This window comes from Somniosus microcephalus, unplaced genomic scaffold, assembly GCF_052327205.1.
Source record: "Somniosus microcephalus isolate GS21.2 unplaced genomic scaffold, FLI_Smic_1.0 unresolved_chr1, whole genome shotgun sequence".
Classification (NCBI taxonomy): domain Eukaryota; kingdom Metazoa; phylum Chordata; class Chondrichthyes; order Squaliformes; family Somniosidae; genus Somniosus; species Somniosus microcephalus.
This window is the reverse complement of record NW_028225179.1, coordinates 154717147-154734338: the sequence shown is the minus strand read 5'-3', so window position 1 is coordinate 154734338 and position 17192 is coordinate 154717147. Positions and strand designations below refer to the sequence as shown.

The window sequence follows — 17192 nt, the reverse complement described above, 5'->3', positions numbered from 1 at the left end:
GTGTGTCCCTCCATTGACCAACACTGACACTATGTGTCCCAGTGACCAACACTGATGCTATGTATCCCATTGACCAACACTGAAACTCTGTGTCCCATTGACCAACACTGACCCTATGTGTCCAATTGACCAACACTAACCCTGTGTGTCCCATTGACCAACACCGACCTGTGTGTCCCATTGACCAACACTGACCCTGTGTGTCCCATTGACCAACACTGATCCTGTGTGTCCCATTGACCAACACTGTCCCTGTGTGTCCCATTGACCAACACTGACCCTGTGTGTCCCTCCATTGACCAACACTGACCCTGTGTGTCCCATTGACCAACACTGACCTGTGTGTCCCATTGCCCAACACTGATCCTGTGTGTCCCATTGACCAACACTGATCCTGTGTGTCCCATTGACCAACACTGACCCTGTGTGTCCCATTGACCAACACTGACCCTGTGTGTCCCATTGACCAACACTGACCCTGTGTGTACCTCCATTGACCAACACTGACCCTGTGTGTCCCTCCATTGACCAACACTGACACTATGTGTCCCAGTGACCAACACTGATGCTATGTATCCCATTGACCAACACTGAAACTCTGTGTCCCATTGACCAACACTGACCCTATGTGTCCAATTGACCAACACTAACCCTGTGTGTCCCATTGACCAACAATGACCCAGTGTGTAACTCCATTGACCAACACTGACCCTGTGTGTCCCATTGACCAACACTGACCCTGTGTGTCCCATTGACCAACACTGACCTGTGTGTCCCATTGACCAACACTGACCCTGTGTGTCCCATTGACCAACATTGACCCTGTGTGTCCCATTGACCAACATTGACCCTGTGTGTCCCTCCATTGACCAACACTGACCCTATGTGTCCCATTGACCAACAACAACCCTGTGTCCCTCCATTGACCAACACTGACCCTGTATGTCCCATCATTGACCAACACTGACCCTGTGTGTCCCCCCATTGACCAACACTGACACTGTGTGTCCCTCCATTGACCAACACTGACACTGTGTGTCCCAGTGACCAACACTGACGCTATGTATCCCATTGACCAACACTGAAACTCTGTGTCCCATTGACCAACACTGACCCTGTGTGTCCCATTGACCAACACTGACCCTGTGTGTAACTCCATTGACCAACACTGACTCTGTGTGTCCCATTGACCAACACTGACCCTGCGTCTCCCTCCATTGACCAACACTGACCCTGTGTGTCCCATTGACCAACACTGACCTGTGTGTCCCATTGACCAACACTGACCCTGTGTGTCCCATTGACCAACACTGATCCTGTGTGTCCCATTGACCAACACTGACCCTGTGTGTCCCATTGACCAACACTGACCCTGTGTGTCCCTCCATTGACCAACACTGACCCTGTGTGTCCCTCCATTGACCAACACTGACCCTATGTGTCCCAGTGACCAACACTGGTGCTATGTATCCCATTGACCAACACTGAAACTCTGTGTCCCATTGACCAACACTGACCCTGTGTGTCCAATTGACCAAAACTGACCCTGTGTGTCCCATTGACCAACACTGACCCTGTGTGTAACTCCATTGACCAACACTGACTCTGTGTGTCCCATTTACCAACATTAACCCTGTGTGTCCCTCCATTGACCAACACTGACCCTGTGTGTCCCATTGACCAACACTGACCTGTGTGTCCCATTGACCAACACTGACCCTGTGTGTCTCATTGACCAACACTGATCCTGTGTGTCCCATTGACCAACACTGACACTGTGTGTCCCATTGACCAACACTGACCCTATGTGTCCCATTGACCAACACTGACCCTGTGTGTCCCACCATTGACCAACACTGACCCTGTGTGTCCCATTGACCAACACTGACCCTGTGTGTCCCATTGGCCAGCACAGACCCTGTGCATCCCATTGACCAACACGGACCCTGTGTGTGCGATTGACCAACACTGACCCAGTGTGTCCCTCCATTGTCCAACACTGACACTGTGTGTCCCATTGACCACACTGACCCTGTGTGTCCCATTGACCAACATTGATCATCTGTGACCCTCCATTGACCAACACTGACCCTGTGTGTCCCTCCGTTGACAAACACTGACCCCGTGTGTCCCTCCATTGACCAACACTGACCCTGTGTGTCCCATTGACGAACACTGAACGTGTGTCCCTCCATTGACCAACACTGACCCTGTGTGTCCCATTGACCAACACTGACCCTATGAGTCCCTCCATTGTCCAACACTGACACTGTGTGTCCGATTGACCAACACTGACCCAGTGTGTCCCTCCACTGTCCAACACTGACACTGTGTGTCCCATTGACCACACTTACCCTGAGTGACCCATTGACCAACACTGAACGTGTGTCCCTCCATTGACCAACACTGATCCTGTGTGTCCCATTGACCAACACTGAGCGTGTGTCCCATTGACGAACACTGACTCTGTGTGTCCCATTGACCAACACTGACCCTGTGTGTCCCATTGACCAACACTGACCCTGTGTGTCCCATTGACCAACACTGACCCTGTGTGTCCCATTGACCAACACTGACCCTGTATGTCCCTCCATTGACCAACACTGACCCTGTGTGTCCCTCCATTGAACAACACTGATCCTGTGAGTCCCTCCATTGACCAACACTGACCCTGTGTCTCCCATTGACCAACACTGAACGTGTGTCCCATTGACCAACACTGACTCTGTGTGTCCCATTGACCAACACTGACCCTATGTGTCCCATTGACCAACACTGACCCTGTGTGTCCCTCCATTGACCAACACTGACCCTGTGTCCCATTGACCAAAACTGACCCTGTGTGTTCCATTAACCAACACTGACCCTGTGTGTCCCTCCATTGACCAACACTGACCCTGTGTGTCCCATTGACCAACACTGACCCTGTGTGTCCCTCCATTGACCAACACTGACCCTGTGTGTCCCATTGACCAACACTGACCCTGTGTGTCCCATTGACCAACACTGACCCTGTGTGTCCCTCCATTGACCAACACTGACCCTGTGTGTCCCTCCATTGACCAACACTGACCCTGTGTGTCCCTCCATTGACCAACACTGACCCTGTGTGTCCCATTGGCCAACACTGACCCTGTGTGTCTCTCCATTGACCAACACTGACCCTGTGTGTCCCATTGACCAACACTGACCCTGTGTGTCCCATTGACCAACACTGACCCTGTGCGTCCCATTGACAAACACGGACCCTGTGTGTCCCATTGACCAACACTGACCCTGTGTGTCCCATTGACCAACACTGACCCTGTGTGTCCCTCCATTGACCAACACTGACCCTGTGTCCCATTGACCAAAACTGACCCTGTGTGTTCCATTAACCAACACTGACCCTGTGTGTCCCTCCATTGACCAACACTGACCCTGTGTGTCCCATTGACCAACACTGACCCTGTGTGTCCCTCCATTGACCAACACTGACCCTGTGTGTCCCATTGACCAACATTGATCCTCTGTGACCCTCCATTGACCAACACTGACCCTGTGTGTCCCTCCGTTGACAAACACTGACCCCGTGTGTCCCTCCATTGACCAACACTGACCCTGTGTGTCCCATTGACGAACACTGAACGTGTGTCCCTCCATTGACCAACACTGACCCTGTGTGTCCCATTGACCAACACTGACCCTATGAGTCCCTCCATTGTCCAACACTGACACTGTGTGTCCGATTGACCAACACTGACCCAGTGTGTCCCTCCACTGTCCAACACTGACACTGTGTGTCCCATTGACCACACTTACCCTGAGTGACCCATTGACCAACACTGAACGTGTGTCCCTCCATTGACCAACACTGATCCTGTGTGTCCCATTGACCAACACTGAGCGTGTGTCCCATTGACGAACACTGACTCTGTGTGTCCCATTGACCAACACTGACCCTGTGTGTCCCATTGACCAACACTGACCCTGTGTGTCCCATTGACCAACACTGACCCTGTATGTCCCTCCATTGACCAACACTGACCCTGTGTGTCCCTCCATTGAACAACACTGATCCTGTGAGTCCCTCCATTGACCAACACTGACCCTGTGTCTCCCATTGACCAACACTGAACGTGTGTCCCATTGACCAACACTGACTCTGTGTGTCCCATTGACCAACACTGACCCTATGTGTCCCATTGACCAACACTGACCCTGTGTGTCCCTCCATTGACCAACACTGACCCTGTGTCCCATTGACCAAAACTGACCCTGTGTGTTCCATTAACCAACACTGACCCTGTGTGTCCCTCCATTGACCAACACTGACCCTGTGTGTCCCATTGACCAACACTGACCCTGTGTGTCCCTCCATTGACCAACACTGACCCTGTGTGTCCCATTGACCAACACTGACCCTGTGTGTCCCATTGACCAACACTGACCCTGTGTGTCCCTCCATTGACCAACACTGACCCTGTGTGTCCCTCCATTGACCAACACTGACCCTGTGTGTCCCTCCATTGACCAACACTGACCCTGTGTGTCCCATTGACCAACACTGACCCTGTGTGTCTCTCCATTGACCAACACTGACCCTGTGTGTCCCATTGACCAACACTGACCCTGTGTGTCCCATTGACCAACACTGACCCTGTGCGTCCCATTGACAAACACGGACCCTGTGTGTCCCATTGACCAACACTGACCCTGTGTGTCCCATTGACCAACACTGACCCTGTGTGTCCCTCCATTGACCAACACTGACCCTGTGTGTCCCATTGACCAAAACTGACCCTGTGTGTCCCTCAATTGTCCAACACTGACCCTGTGTGTCCCTCCATTGACCAACACTGACCCCGTGTGTCCCATCATTGACCAACACTGACCCTGTGTGTCCCTCAATTGTCCAACACTGACCCTGTGTGTCCCTCCATTGACCAACACTGACCCTGTGTGTCCCATCATTGACCAACACTGAACCTTTGTGTCCCATTGACCAATACTGACCCTGTGCGTCCCATTGACCAACACGGACCCTGTGTGTCCCATTGACCAACACTGACCCTGTGTGTCCCATTGACCAACACTGACCATGTGTGTCCCATTGACCAACACTGAACCTGTGTGTCCCATTGACCAACACTGACACTGTGCGTCCCATTGACCAACACTGACCCTGTGTGTCCCATTGACCAACACTGACCCTGGGTGTCCCATTGACCAACACTGACCCTGTGTGTTCCATTGACCAGCACTGACCCTGTGAGTCCCATTGACCAACACTGACCCTGTTTGTCCCATTGAGCAACACTGACCCTGTGTGTCCCATTGACCAACACTGACCCTGTGTGTCCCATTGACCAACACTGACCCTGTCTGTCCCTCCATTGACCAACACTGACCCTGTTGTGTCCCATTGACCAACACTGACCCTGTGTGTCCCATTGACCAACACTGACCCTGTGTGTCCCTCCATTGACCAACACTGACCCTGTGTGTCCCTCCATTGACCAACACTGACCCTGTGTGTCCCATTGACCAACACTGACCCTGTGTGTCTCTCCATTGACCAACACTGACCCTGTGTGTCCCATTGACCAACACTGACCCTGTGTGTCCCATTGACCAACACTGACCCTGTGCGTCCCATTGACAAACACGGACCCTGTGTGTCCCATTGACCAACACTGACCCTGTGTGTCCCATTGACCAACACTGACCCTGTGTGTCCCTCCATTGACCAACACTGACCCTGTGTGTCCCATTGACCAAAACTGACCCTGTGTGTCCCTCAATTGTCCAACACTGACCCTGTGTGTCCCTCCATTGACCAACACTGACCCCGTGTGTCCCATCATTGACCAACACTGACCCTGTGTGTCCCTCAATTGTCCAACACTGACCCTGTGTGTCCCTCCATTGACCAACACTGACCCTGTGTGTCCCATCATTGACCAACACTGAACCTTTGTGTCCCATTGACCAATACTGACCCTGTGCGTCCCATTGACCAACACGGACCCTGTGTGTCCCATTGACCAACACTGACCCTGTGTGTCCCATTGACCAACACTGACCATGTGTGTCCCATTGACCAACACTGAACCTGTGTGTCCCATTGACCAACACTGACACTGTGCGTCCCATTGACCAACACTGACCCTGTGTGTCCCATTGACCAACACTGACCCTGGGTGTCCCATTGACCAACACTGACCCTGTGTGTTCCATTGACCAGCACTGACCCTGTGAGTCCCATTGACCAACACTGACCCTGTTTGTCCCATTGAGCAACACTGACCCTGTGTGTCCCATTGACCAACACTGACCCTGTGTGTCCCATTGACCAACACTGACCCTGTGTGTCCCATTGACCAGAACTGATCTTGTGTGTCCCTCCATTGACCATCACTGACCCTGGGTGTCCCATTGACCAACACTGACCCTGTGTGTCCCATTGACCAACACTGACCCTGTGTGTCCCATTGACCAACACTGACCCTGTGTGTCCCTCCATTGACCAACACTGACCCTGTGTGTCCCATTGACCAACACTGACCCTGTGTGTCCCATTGACCACACTGACCCTGTGTGTCCCATTGACCAACACTGACCCTGTGTGTCCCTCCATTGACCAACACTGACCCTGTGTGTCTCATTGACCAACACTGACCCTGTGTGTTCCTCCATTGACCAACACTGACGCTGTGTGTCCCATTGACGAACACTGAACCTGTGTGTCCCTCCATTGACCAACACTGACGCTGTGTGTCCGCCCCATTGACCAACACTGACGCTGTGTGCCCCATTGACTAACACATAGAAACATAGAAACATAGAAGATAGGAGCAGGAGTAGGCCATTCGGCCCTTCGAACCTGCTCCTCTATTCAATGAGATCATGGCTGATCATCCAAATTCAGTACCCTGTCCCTGCCTTCTCCCCATATCCCTTGATCCCTTTAGCCTTAAGAAATATATCCAACTCTTTCTTGAATATATTTAATGAACTGGCCTCCACCGCCCTCTGCGGCAGAGAATTCCACAGGTTCACCACTCTCTGGGTGAAGAAATTCCTCCTCATTTCAGTCCTAAATGGCTTACCCCTTATCCTTAGACTATGACCCCTGGTTCTGGACTCTCCGGCCATCAGGAACATCCTTCCTGCATCTAGTCTGTCCAGGCCTGACAGAATTTAATAGGTTTCGATGAGATCCCCTCTCAATCTTCTAAACTCCAGTGAGTATAAGCCCAATCGACAAAATCTCTCCTCATACATCATTCCTGCCATCCCAGGTATCAGCCTGGTGAATCTTCGTTGCACTCCCTCCATGGCAAGAACGTCCTTCCTCAGGTAAGGCGACCAAAACTGCACACAATACTCAAGGTGTGGTCTCACCAAGGCCCTGTACAACTGTAGCAAGACATCCTTGTTCCTGTACTCGAAACCTCTTGCTACGAAGGCCAACATACCATTTGCCTTCTTAACCACCTGCTGCACCTGCATGCTTACCTTCAGCGAATGGTGCACAAGAACGCCCAGGTCTCTTTGCACTTCCCCTTCTCCCAATCTATTGCCATTCAAATAATAATCTGCCTTCCTGTTTTTGCCACCTGATGGGCCTTCAATAACCACAAAACTAGAAGTTATAGACTTAAACAAGTTGGCTTTTAATCACTAAGATCAGAGCTAACATCTCAACACGCCAACTGGTTCACAGGAATGAGTCATACAGATCCTGGGATCTTTATGTAAGAGAAGTCAGGGGCGGAGCCAAGAGCCAAGACCTGGAACCTCCCAGGTTAGTCGGGAAAGAGGAATGAAACTATACACAGTGGGGGAGGGTAATATACATGAGTGCAAAACGAATACAGGATCAAGACAGACAGATTTCATTACATTCACCCCTTCTATAGATTTAGTCCATCGGAGAGATGTTTCTTAAAAGTTGGTATAAGTGAGTCTGTCAGGAGGTTTTGCAGTTCTCAGTGGTCGGCGCAAAGCCGGTTGGGGTGCCTCTAGGGGAGTGGATTCTGGTTCCTCCGCTGTCCGGGCCTCCGCAGTGTCTTCCAGGTTATCTGCAGTGTCCTCCAGGTTAAAGTTGGGTATTGATACCTCTGGGCGTCCTGTCTCTTTGTAGTGTAGGTCTTCATCAGGTAGTCTCCCATCGTTCTCTCCGCTCCCCGAGGGAGCGAGGTCTTTTATGGAAACAGTGTCCTCTCGCCCGTCAGAGTATTCGATATAGGTGTACTGAGGGTTTGCATGGAGGAGCTGTACCTTTTCCACAAGGGTGTCCGTTTTATGGCCTCTCACGTGCTTCCGCAATAGTACTGTCCCCGGAGACGTCAGCCACACGGGTAGAGATATGCCCGAGGTGGATTTCTGGGGGAAAACGAACATCTTTTCGTGAGGGGTAGCGTTAGTGGCAGTACATAACAGAGACCTTATGGAGTGGAGCACGTCTGGGAGGACTTCCTGCCAGCGGGAGGTCGGAAGGCCTTTTGACTTTAAGGCTAACGTGACAGCCTTCCAAACAGTAGCATTCTCCCTTTCCACTTGCCCATTACCCCGGGGGTTGTAGCTAGTGGTTCTGCTAGTGGCTATCCCCTTCGAGAGCAAGAACTGGCGCAGCTCGTCACTCATGAATGACGTCCCCCTATCGCTGTGTATGTAGTTCGGCATGCCAAACATGCAGAATAGATTACAGAGACACTTGATGACCGTGGCACTGGTCATGTCTGGGCAGGGAATGGCGAAGGGGAAGCGGGAATATTCATCAATGATATTGAGGAAGTATACGTTACGGTCGGCAGAGGGAAGGGGTCCCTTGAAGTCCAGACTTAGGCGCTCGAATGGCCGTGTGGCTTTGATAAGGTGTGCACGGTCAGGCCTGTAGAAACGAGGCTTGCATTCCGCACAGATGCGGCAGGCTCTGGTCATTGCCCTGACCTCCTCGATGGAGTGGGGCAGATTGCGGGACTTTATAAAATGGTATAGTCGGGTGACCCCTGGGTGACAGAGGTCGTTGTGGAGACCCTGTAATTTGTCCGTATGAATGCTGGCACACATTCCCCGCGATAGGGCGTCTGGGGGTTCATTAAGGGCTCCCGGCCTGTACATAATATCATAGTCGAACGTGGATAATTCGATCCTCCACCTGAGTATTTTGTCATTCTTGATTTTCTCCCTTTGTTTGTTATTAAACATGAAAGCCACCGACCGCTGGTCGGCGAGCAGGGTGAAACGTTTGCCGGCTAGGTAGTGTCTCCAGTGCCGCACTGCCTCCACTATAGCCTGTGCCTCCTTCTCGACAGAAGAGTGCCTGATTTCAGGTCCCTGAAGGGTTCGGGAGAAGAAGGCCACAGGTCTCTGTAAAGTCTGTGGGTTGTGCAGTTAATAAATACACAGACTTCAGAAGTAACAAACAAACAGGTCTTTACTATTCGAAGGTCCGGGCGAATCTGCCCCAGCAATCCGGCCACAACACTTATATACTGGTGTGGTCACTATCGGTATTACAGTATACAGAAGCCAAACAAATAGTGCCACACCTAAAGTAGTTCTCTTAAAGGTGAACGGTTACATTCAATAGTTCCCTTAAAGGTAGACGGGTACATACACTACAATCCTCCCTTTTTAGCTTATTACTTACAGAGTCTCCATTAAACATACATATCTTCAACTTCCTATAAAACAAATTACAGATATAACCTCGGTGGAGTCAATGTCATATAAAACAATTTACAGATATAATCTCGGTGGGAACAGTTCCCAGGTTCAGTCTCTGCGGAAACAGTTCATAGATTCAGTCTCTGATCTTGACTCGTTCCGAACAACATTTCTTTGGTGTAGCCGGTTCACCTGGCTAGCGTGACTCCTCCATAGCCTTTTTCTTGACGTAACAGCTTGAACTTTCGTCCTGTTGAACCAGCAGTGCGGACTTTTACAACCAACTGGCTGTCTTGACATTTTCCAGTTTTTCAACTAATTTAGCTCCTTTCGTAGTGTCCCGCCTGAGATGGTAGAAGTGCTAATATTTTAGACAGTTATTATCTTCTGCTTCTTCTTTTTCTTTTCTGCCTTTTTGAAACTCTCGGAGCTCCTTTCTCGGCTGCCAGCTGTAGCGCCACCAACTCTCTATGTTCCTTAGACCTTAAGTGCTTCATCCGGATTTCAGCACTTTGGGAGTTTTCATCACAAGCTGGGCAGACCACATCCTCGTAATATTCAGTGTCACTCAACAGGTCATGGTAATATTCCGGTTTGTCCTGAGTTAGGCCAGCGAGAGAGCCTTCTTCTTCCTCCTCACCCGTCTGGACGTTAGCTGACGGTGGTTCCTTCCCTAGACATCTTTCTTGAAAAGACTTCTTCATGCATTCATATTCATCCCGCTCTTCCTGGGTTATCTGCCATTCCTTCACGACGGACCTCATTTGTGAGTTCAATACCTTCCCTTCCATCGGGAATTGCGTTATCAGGCTATTTAATCCTTCTACTGAAGTAACGGTTCCCACATTCTTCTGTTCACCTTGACGTGATTCAACGTACTTTTGGCATCCTTGTAAAATTTGTGTTGCCACCTCAGCTATCTCCGTGACTTTTGAGAGCTCCGAACTCGTTCCCGCTGAAGATTGAAGCTCGTGTTCAGATTGTTCCCCTTGCAGAGTCTTGTCCTTCAGCATATGAAGAAGTTGGCTGACCGTTAACTCTTCCCTGGGAACACGGTGGATCAGAGTCTTCTCCATTTCATCCACCTTTTCCTCCAATACTTCCACCTTCTGTTCCTCTTGAACTTTGGCTTTCAGCGCTCGGAAAAGTTGCGCCCTGATGCTCTCTAGTTCATGTTCAGGGACCATTCCTACAGTCTCTGAGTTTCTTACAGTTTCCTTTTCTTCCACTGAAAGGATTCCCAGTTGAATCTGTTCTTCAAGTTGTTGAACCTCGGTCATTGCCGCCTCATATTTGTCTTGGGTGTCCTTCAATGTTTTTATGAGTTCTTGGACATCCTGTCTTTCATGCTCTGCCATGTTTTTCACCTCTAATTTCTCATCTATGGATGGAACTTCTACCGATGAGTCTGTCTTGGCCTTGAGCTCATCAAGAATTTCCTGCAGCCTTTGGACTTCTTGCTCATGTTCAACCTTTAGTTGTTCATATGCTTCTACTGAAACTAGCTTTTCGGAGGTTGCCGAGTTAACCCCCTCCAGAATTGTAGCCTGGGCCTGTTCATACTGTTCTTTCAACTTCTCACACTCTGCTTGTAAGGAGTCGTAGAGAAGAACTGGAATAAAATCCTGGCTCCCTGAAGATTCCTCTTCCTTTGGTTCGTTCTGTAAATATTCTAGTTCCTGAACAGCATCAGGGGAATGTGATTGGTATTTGGCCACGATGGCTCTATGGTCGCTCTCTGCTTGAGCTAGCTGTCTCTGTAGTCTTTCCAGGTTCTCCCATTCGGTGTCCCAGAACTTTTCCATATTTTTCATCTCTTGTACGAGACGGTCACTCAACTGTTCTAATTGTTGTCGTACTTTGACATAAGTTTGCGTCCGAGCTCGGTGTTCTTCTGTCGTGGATGAATCCTTTGCTTGAACAGGCTCAGAATTCTCTGTCAACCTGGAGTTCTGCTCTGCAGCTTTATTCTTCTTGGTACCATAAGTCCTTCTGCATGTCTTCGTTTTCTTCCCCATCGTCGGCAAGTCCCTTTTAGCCTTGTCTTCCATATTCGAATTGGTCTTATCATCATCCATTTCAGAATCTGAGCTAATAGCTTACACCGAGTCCTCCCTCATTATGGCTTTGAGGTAATGCCATTCCATGTCTATTTTCGTAATCCACTCCCATCCTAGAAGTGGTGGTCCTCCCTCAGGCAATACGTACAAGTTCATTCTTGGGTGTTCTTTACCCCTATCTCTCACCTTGACTCTTATTTTCCCCACGGGGTATACGTTATGCCCCGTGTATGTCTGTAATACGAACTTGGTATTTCTTAAAGGTATGTGAGAGAATAGCCGGTGGTAGTCCCTTCGGTTGATGACTGATAGAGCTGATCCAGTGTCCAGCTCCATTCTTACTTGGACTCCAGCTATTTTTAGTATGACCCAGATGGTCTGTAGATCCGTTTCTTTACCCACATTGTGGATTCTCAGACTACCCAGCTCCTGGTTGTTTGGGTCTGAGTCTGAATTCTGTTCGTCTGAACTCTTCTCAGCCACCTTGTGTACCTTGTTGTACTTTTCTTGTGGTGGCTTCCTTTGATTGTTGGTCTTTTTCCCGGACCGGCATACCTTCGCGATGTGACCCAGTTTGCCACATTTCCTACACTCTTGGTTCTTAAACCAGCATTGATTCTGGTCATGCGTTGTCTTCCCACAACGGTAGCATTTTGTTGTGCTTGAAGTAATTTGGTCCACCCCGAGTGCCGCCGCCTTTAGTTGCATTTCCGCCGTTCCTTTCGCTGCGGCTTCGTGCGATGCAGCTATAAGGACAGCCCTGTCCAGTGTGAGGTCGTTCTCTTCCAGTAGTCGCTTCTGCGTCCCTTCTTTGGACAATCCGCATACGAACTTGTCCCGCAGCGCTTCTGTCAGATTCCCTCCGAACTGGCAGTATTTCGCTAGCCTACGCAGTTCGACCAAGTATTCCGCATTGCTTTCGTCTTTCCTCTGCGTTCTTGCGTAGAATTTGAATCGTTCAGCCAGCATCAACGGTGTGGGGTTCAAGTTGTCCTTCAGCACAGCCACAATCTCTTCGAAGGTCTGATCCGCTGGTTTATTTGGTGCTATTAGATGCTTCAAGAGCCCGTATGTTTTTGCCCCCATCGAGTTTAGCAATGTTATCGCTTTGTCGTCTTCCTCTATTTTGTTGGCTTCGCAATAGATCTCTATGCGTTCCACGTACGTGGCCCAGTCTTCTATTTCAGAATTAAAATCGTTAACATTCCCTCTCTTAGGCATCTTTCTTCCCTTGGGAGCAGCACCAGTATTTCTTTAAGTATTCTTATTTATTTGTTTATTTCTAAGATGGCGGTTTTCCCACGAAATTGGCGGTTTCCCGCTCTTTCCTTTCTCTCCCCGCCCACTTCAATGGCGGTTTCCCGCTTCTGTCGTCTCCTCCGCCTAATGGCGGCTTCCCGCGTTTCTTCCTGGTGGAAGGGGTACGCTTTCCCCACAGCGGACAGGTTCAGCCGCTGGGCTGGCTCTCGCACAGCTCCCCTTACCCGGCTCTGTCTTTTCCTCCCGCCCGCACGGCTCTACCGGCGCTGGGTACACCCCGTTAACGGAGGACAGTTCAGCCGCTGGACTGGCTCTCGCGCAGTCTCTCTCTCCGTACCCGGCTCTGTCGCTCTCTCTCCCGCACGTTCGGTTCTACCGGCCCTGGGTACCCCGTTGGTGAAGAACAGTTCAGCCGCTGGGCTGGCTCTCGCACAGCTCCCCTTACTCGGCTCTGTCTTTTCCTCCCGCCCGCACGGCTCTACCGGCGCTGGGTACACCCCGTTAACGGAGGACAGTTCAGCCGCTGGACTGGCTCTCGCACAGTCTCTCTCTCCGTACCCGGCTCTGTCGCTCTCTCTCCCGCACGTTCGGTTCTACCGGCCCTGGGTACCCCGTTGGTGAAGAACAGTTCAGCCGCTGGACTGGCTCTCGCACAGTCTCTCTCCCCTTGCTCAGCTCTGTCTCTCCCACTCCCGCACGTTCGGTTCTACCGGCTCTGGTTACCCCGTTGGTGGAGGACAGCTCAGCCGCTGGACTGGCTCTCGCGCAGTCTCTCTCCCCTTGCTCGGCTCTGTCTCTCTCTCCCACCCGCACGGTTCCTGTTCGCCTCCCAGCCCTCTCGCAGACCAGTGTTTCCCTCCCCGGCTGCGGCTGGGTTTCTCTTCCCGCGCCTACTCCCAGTCTCAGCGCTTCGTGGCTGCGGTCGCTGCCCGGCTTTTCCCGCCGATCGAGGTCCGACTGTCTCACGACGCCGTTGGACCCGACTTTCTGACCGGCTCCGTTCCCCCCTCGACCGTGGTCGAGTGCACAGCCCTTATCCTCCGGATATTCTCTACACCTTCCCCTACTCACAGTCTCCGCGGCCGCCTTGTTTCCAGCTGATCGGCTCACTCCGCACCGTGGTAGAAGGGTAGTCAGTGCCTGTTGCAGATGGAAGCTTTTGTTGCTAAAGTCTTCCTCCGTCCTCCTGCTGCAGCCTCGTGTTTTCTTTCAGCAGCACGACGAGGGCGGTTGCCTCTCTTTGACGCTCTTTGTTGCTTTGGTAGTCTTGCCGCAGGGTACGATCGGACTCGTCGCCACTGTAAAGTCTGTGGGTTGTGCAGTTAATAAATACACAGACTTCAGAAGTAACAAACAAACAGGTCTTCACTATTCGAAGGTCCGGGCGAATCTGCCCCAGCAATCCGGCCACAACACTTATATACTGGTGTGGTCACTATCGGTATTACAGTATACAGAAGCCAAACAAATAGTGCCACACCTAAAGTAGTTCTCTTAAAGGTGAACGGTTACATTCAATAGTTCCCTTAAAGGTAGACGGGTACATACACTACAGTCTCCCAGCCTGATTGAGGGTCGCAGCTAAGGCAAAGTCTGATGCATCGCTTTCGACTTGAAAGGGAATGCATTCGTCCACTGCACACACTGCAGCCCTTTCAATGTCCTGTTTAATACTGGTGAAAGCCTCCCGAGCTTCAGCTGATAGTGGGAAGGACGTCGATTTAATGAGGGGTTGGGCCTTATCAGAGTAATTGGGCACCCATTGGGCATAATACGAAAAAAATCCCAGGCACCTTTTTAAAGCTTTGGGATTGTGTGGCAGGGGCAGTTCCTTTAGGGGGCGTAATCGGTCAGGGTCCGGTCCAATTACCCCATCTTCCACCACACAGCCGAGGATACAGAGACGGGTTGTGTTGAAGACACATTTGTCTTCGTTGTAGGTTAGATTCAGCTTTAGGGCAGTTTTTAAAAATCTCGCAAGATTTAGATCGTGGTCTTGCTGGTTGTGCCTGCAGATAGTGACATTGTCCAGATAGGGGTAGGTAGCTTGTAGTTTATTCTCGTCAACCATGCGGTCCATCTCACGTTGGAAGACTGAGACCCCATTTGTTACTCCGAAGGGCACTCTGAGAAAATGGTAGAGGCGCCCGTTCGCCTCGAAGGCGGTGTATGGGCGGTCCTCCGTTCTAATGGGGAGCTGGTGATACGCGGATTTGAGGTCGATAGTCAAGAAGACTCGGTATTGCGCAATCTGGTTGACCATTTCTGATATGCAGGGTAAAGGGTAGGCGTCCAGCTGGGTATAAATATTAACAGTCTGGCTGTAGTCAATTACCATCCGTTTCTTTTCGCTATTTTTAACTATGACTACTTGGGCACGCCACGGGCTGGTACTGCATTCAATAATGCCTTCCCGCAGGAGTCTGTCCACTTCCGCCTTGATAAAGTGTCTGTCTTCCAGACTGTACCGTCTACTTTTGGTCGCTATGGGCCTACAGTTCGGAGCGAGATTAGCGAATAAAGAGGGCGGGCTGATTTTTAAGGTTGATAGGCCACAGACTGTGAGTGGCGGCTGGGACCCGCCATATGCTAGCGTGACACTTTCGTGGTGGCACTGGAAGTCCAGGCCCAAGATTACATTAACACAGAGTTCTGGCATCACGAGGAGTTTAAAATCCTTGTCGTCCGTGCCTTTTACAGTCAGTGTTACCACACAGTAGCCCAAAATGTCCGAAGTGTGGGGCTTAGCAGCCATAGCAATTCTGCTCCGTGTAGGGGTTATTGTTAATGAGTGCCGCCGTACCAGGCTAGGGTGGATAAAACTCTCGGTACTCCCACAGTCAATTAAATATTTCGTTAAATTCCCGTTTACCTGTATGTCCATCATGGATTTTGTCAACGGGTGTGGCCTGGATTGATCCACCATGATCGAAGCCACTGTTGGGCCCTGGGCGGCCGTTGAGTCGGGAAAAGATGGCGGATCCCAAGATGGCGGCCCGCACGGCACGCACGAGGCGGTGACGGAGTTGGAAATCGGATTCCCCCTGCAGACTTTGCTAAAATGCCCCTTTTTCTTACATTTGAAGCATGTAGCGTCCTTCGCTGGGCATCGTTGTCTGGGGTGCTTGGCCTGGCCGCAGAAGTAGCATTTCGGGCCTCGAGACATTGCCACTGTAGTAGGACTCCTGGGTGAACTTCTGTGTGGGGACTCTGGCGGCGTAGAGCTGGTCTGAGACCTGGATGGGGAAGATAGCTGATTCCAAGATGGCGGCCCCCTCGGCGCGCACGAGGTGGTGAGGGCCGCATGGCCGGAAGAATAAGAGTCAGCGTTTTTCTGGGCCACGTCCAGCGATCGCGCAGTGGCCACTGCCTTTTTTAAGTCCAGGACCTCCTCTCCAGCAGTCTCTGCCGGATATAATTCGATTTGAGGCCCGTGATGAAGGAATCACGGACCAATTCGTCAGAGTGCGTGTTGGCCGTCATGGCCTTGCAGTTACAGTCCCGGACCAGGTCCTTTAGGCCCTGTAAGAAATCGTCCATTGATTCCTCTGGTCGCTGCCTGCATGTAGCCAGCAGATGTCTGGCGTACACTTCGTTTACCGGCCTCTGGTATTGGGCCTTCAGGATAGTGATGGCCTCCGTGTAAGAGGTGGCGTCCCGGATGAACGAATAAATCCGATGACTTACGCAAGTAGTCAGTAGACTCAGTTTATCTACCTCGCTAGCGGATGAGGCCCCCGCGAAGAGTTCGAAGCATTTGAGCCAGTGTCCAAATTGATTTGATGCTTCAGCAGAATGTGGACGCTCTGGTTTTAGGAGTCGATCCATCCTAGTATTCTTTAGTGATTAAAATTGATGGGCCTTCAATAACCACAAAACTAGAAGTTATAGACTTAAACAAGTTGGCTTTTAATCACTAAGATCAGAGCTAACATCTCAACACGCCGACTGGTTCACAGGAATGAGTCATACAGATCCTGGGATCTTTATGTAAGAGAAGTCAGGGGCGGAGCCAAGAGCCAAGACCTGGAACCTCCCAGGTTAGTCGGGAAAGAGGAAGTGAAACTATACACAGTGGGGGAGGGTAATATACATGATTGCAAAATGAATACAGGATCAAGACAAACAGATTTCATTACACCACCAAAGTGGATAACCTCACATTTATCCACATTATAGTGCATTTGCCATGTTTCTGCCCAATCACCCAACCTG

The 17192-nt window shown here is 50.8% G+C and overlaps 1 protein-coding gene across 1 annotated transcript in view; it reads right to left on the bottom strand.

Moving 5' to 3' along the window:
* Window positions 1-17192, bottom strand: part of cyp21a2 (cytochrome P450, family 21, subfamily A, polypeptide 2) — a 49983-nt gene that overhangs the window by 19870 nt on the left and 12921 nt on the right. The gene's annotated exons all lie outside the window — the stretch shown is intronic.